Consider the following 4,421-nt stretch of genomic DNA (forward strand, 5'->3'; position numbering starts at 1 on the left):
GAGGGTTTCTCTAGCTTCTTACTCAACTCTTCTACCTCTTTAGCAGCTTTTATTCTAGCAGGAAAATCCTCTCCAAACAAAAGTTTCGACGACGTGGGAAGAACCTCAGCAAGATCCTTCACCAGTTTATTAGCTATCGGAGTGATAAATGAGCGTCTGGTAATAGAGATATTGTAATGCAGCTCCGATAAAATACTACCATCATCGCTAAGATAGGACTCTACATTACCGTCCTTCTTCCCTCCTGAATTAAAGATAGTCGTCAAAGCCGCGTCAACTGCATAAATTGCCATTCCAATATTTTCCTGTGCTGCTATTTGGAAAATTTCTTTTTTCAAACTCGAATCTGACATAAGCAATTTAATTTCCGGGTTTAGTTTTGGCACATGAATTGCCTCAAAATTTTCAGGTAATGGATACTTTTTTAGAATAAAGTCGAGATCTTCTTTAGAACAACCCTTTTGTAGAATTTAGGTCCACAGTGAAAAAAATTTTATTGTGAATTTTAACACTCACCAAATCCTCTCTTGCCTGAGATTCTCCCAAATTTTTCAACGTAGACTCACTTAATTGGACGTCTCCTTCCACTAGAAACTCGTGCTCTGGTGGAATTCCTGGATCATCAGGACCCTCGCCCTCGAACTCACTCGAAGCGTCATAGTGTTCTGAAGATGACTCAGAATCTCTGTCTGAGTACTCCGTCGTTTCTCTCGGATAACGATCGGATTTTTGATGATCTTGATCAGTCGCTTCTCGCAGATAGCGATCAGATCTGGCACTGTTTGAAACCGTCGTTTCTCTCGGATAACGATCAGGTTTATAATGACGAGTTGGACCTAGTTGACGATGAGAATCATATCAATCATAGTCTCTTCAATGTTCCCGAGGACGATGCCGATGTTCGCGATATCTTTCTGCAGGAGATGGACTGCGAGCATAGCGACTCGTGTAACCTCTTCGCGAAAAATCTGAGTATGAGGAAGAATTTCGAGAACGGCGAACACGTGACAATCTAACCTCTCTCTCATAGTGGATTCTCTTTTCGGGATTTTGGCGATGATAACTTCGATGGACATCGAGTTTTCTTGTTCGTTTTCGGTTCGCGTTCGAACCTACCCTATCCAAAGGTGGCATACTGCCTGAATTTAATTTTTTCTATAAAAAACACTTGAGAATAAAATCTACAACTTGACCAGAATTACACAGAAAAATGCAATGACATAGGAAGCAGATGGCGCCACCTCAGTGGATAAGCGCCAAAAGTACTCGCTTTTGAAATTTAGCTTTAAAAACTGTGATCAGAATGAACAGATGGATGTGACTACGTTATGATCTAGGAGAACGAGACGACGAAATATAATATTATTTTAGGTACAAACACGAAGTAGTATAAGGAGACCCCACTCCCGGAAAACTTGGACGCGTGAATTCAGATTTAGTTAGTTCTCATCGCTCATAGCGCCTCTTAAGGAGAAATGCGAAACCAAGTACTTTTTCAAAATTCTCTGCTTTTTCCTTGACTAATTTTTAATTTTAAATATTAATGTTCAAATACCAGCATTTTAATCCGGTAATACTTGTAACATATAATATTTTTTAACGGAATAAAACAGTAGCTCATATACAAATTTAAGGTTTTCAAATTTATTAATTTATCTCAAACGAAAAACAATGTATTTTCTGCTATAAAAGATGACTTTTTAACAAAATACTTAAATTTTAAACAAAATAACCATATTTTTAAAACAATATTTGAATATTCAAGCTAAAAAGACAAATACCCAACGAAAAAGTGTCATAAATGATATTTTAATAAAAAAATAATTAAATTAATACAAAAAAAGTTTATCTAAATTATTCAACCTTCAAACCACAAATAAAATACGAATTTACAACAAATAAGTAATTTTTCATGAAACTGATGAATTTTTACCCAACAAAAATTAAATTTCAAAAGAAAAATTATTTTTTACCAAAAATGGCTAATTTTCAACTAAAAAAGATCAATCTTAAAAAATGTAAATGGCACCATTTTTAAAAAAAAATTAATTTAAAAAAAAAGTATTTTAAACTACACAGTTAAATTTTCAATCAAAAAATTAAGAAATAAAAAAGATTAATTTTTAATAAAATAATTGAATTTTCAACCAAAAAGATGAATTTTTAATTAAAAATATAAATGTTTAGCAAAAAAGTGATTTCTTAACAAAGTAATTCAATCAAATCTTTGAAACAAATTATTTGAATATTCAAGCAAAGAAGAATGATTTTTAATCAAAAAGTTGTATTTTCATACAAAAAAAAAATTTATTTTCTTCTAAAACAGATGAAGTTTTAAATTAAAAAAATACCCTTTCAACAACAAAAGAGTTGAGTTTTCATCCAAAAAAGATTCCCGTTTACTCTGCAAGATTAAAAATTGAACTTTTTAACCAAAAAATAAGTTTTTACGAAAAACATTGAATTCTCGATAAAAAAGACATTTTTTCAATCATAAAGGATGCATTTTTAACAAAAGAGATGAATTCTCTACCAAATAGTTGCATTTTTATCGAAAAAAAGATTAAATTAGGTGCTAAAACAAATGAATTTGTAATAAAAAAAGACAAAATTCTTTTTGCAGTGGTACTTTATCCATAAAAGATTTTAGTTCATTTTTCAACACCAAAACATAAATTTAAAACAAAAAGTAAATTTTCTACGAACTAGTCAAATAAGAAAATAGTATAACAGCTGAATTTCCAACCAAAATGTTGCACTTTTATACAAAAAAGATGACATTTGACATAAAACAGATGCATTTTTAATTAAATAAAACCAAAATCAAAATTCAAAAAATAGTTGAATTTTTATTCAGAAAATATTTCAGTTTTTTTTCATGCCGAATATTATATTTAAACAGTAAAATTCTTAAACAAAAACAAGGACTTTTAACAAATTTGTGGAATTTTCATCCAACATTTGCATTTTTATCCAAGAAGGTTTTAATTTTTGATAAAGCAGATGAATTTTAAAATCAACAGGACAGAATTTCAAAAAAAATAATTGAATTGAATGAATTTTGTTAAAGAGTTACACAACCACACAAAAAAAGTGTGCGGATCTGGTAACAAGACAGACGTATTCCTATGGATTTTGGGGCGCTGAATTCAAATTCGGTATCAAAAATCACCCATCACGTCATGGTTGTGCCATAACCTCAAAAAATGACGAAAAATCATGCACTGAGGCAGTAGCAAATGTGTGCTACATCGAATGGGTCAACTCGAGCCTAACTTAGAAATAAATCTAACCTAGCCTAATCTAACCTGACCTAACGTCACGAAACACAATTAAACTGATTGTGTTGTCCCGTTGTGTTTGCGGTACCGTTTCATTCAGCTTCAGCTTAACCTGCAAAGAGGTCAAACCTATCCTAACCTAAAAAAACCTGACCTAACCTAACCTAAGTTAACTTCACGTAACACAATTTAACTCATTGTGTTGTCCCGTTGTGTTTGCGGTACCGTTTCATTCACCTTCCGCTTAACCTACATAGAGGTTTCGCCTATCCTAACCTAACAAAACCTAACCTAACAAAATCTGACCTAACCTAACCTAACCGAATGAAATTCAACCACACGTGTAGCTATGTAATCGTACGGTTCTCAGTATTAAATGTGTGCTATATTTAATACGTTAAATCGATCTTAACCCACAAATGAATCTAACTTCTAAGAACCTAACGAAATTTTGCTTAACGCAACACAACTTAACTTAAGTGTTCCCGTTGTAACACAATAAAATTCATTTCATTGTAGTACAGGTGGTTAAAAATTTTAAGTTAAGTTGTGTTGCGTTAAGCAAAATTTCGTTAGGTTCTGTTAAGTTAGGTAGGTTAAGATCGAGTTAATCTATCAAATATAGCACACATTTAAGACTGAGAACCGTGAGCTTACGTAGCTACACGTGTGGTTGAATTTCTTTCAGCTAGGTCAAGTTTTGTTAGGTTAGGATAGGTTAAACTTCTATGTAGGTTAAGCCGAAGGTGAATGAAACGGTACCGCAAACACAACGGGACAAGACAATGAGTTTAATTGTGTTACGTGCAGTTAACTTAGGTTAGGTTAGGTTAGGTCAGGTTTTTTTAGGTTAGGATAGGTTTGACCTCTTTGCAGGTTAAGCCGAAGCTGAATGAAACGGTACTGCAAACACAACGGGACAACACAATCAGTTTATTTGTGTTTCGTGAGGTTAGGTTAGGCTAGGTTAGGTTTATTTCTAGGTTAGGCTCGAGTTGACCCATTCGATGTAGCACACATTTACTACTGGGAAAATAGGCTTCCAGAGCTTTACATGTAGTTCAATAAATTTCTGTTAATTCAGGTTAGGTGAGGTCAGGTTCTGTTGGGTAAAGTTATGTTAAATAAGTTGATATCAGG

At 33.0% G+C, this 4,421-nt stretch overlaps 1 protein-coding gene across 4 annotated transcripts in view; it reads left to right on the forward strand.

Annotated features, from left to right (window-relative positions):
• LOC117179442 (fatty-acid amide hydrolase 2-A) overlaps positions 1 to 4,421 on the forward strand; it is a 115,708-nt gene that overhangs the window by 106,577 nt on the left and 4,710 nt on the right. The gene's annotated exons all lie outside the window — the stretch shown is intronic.

This window comes from Belonocnema kinseyi, chromosome 9 (assembly GCF_010883055.1).
Source record: "Belonocnema kinseyi isolate 2016_QV_RU_SX_M_011 chromosome 9, B_treatae_v1, whole genome shotgun sequence".
In the NCBI taxonomy this organism is placed as follows: domain Eukaryota; kingdom Metazoa; phylum Arthropoda; class Insecta; order Hymenoptera; family Cynipidae; genus Belonocnema; species Belonocnema kinseyi.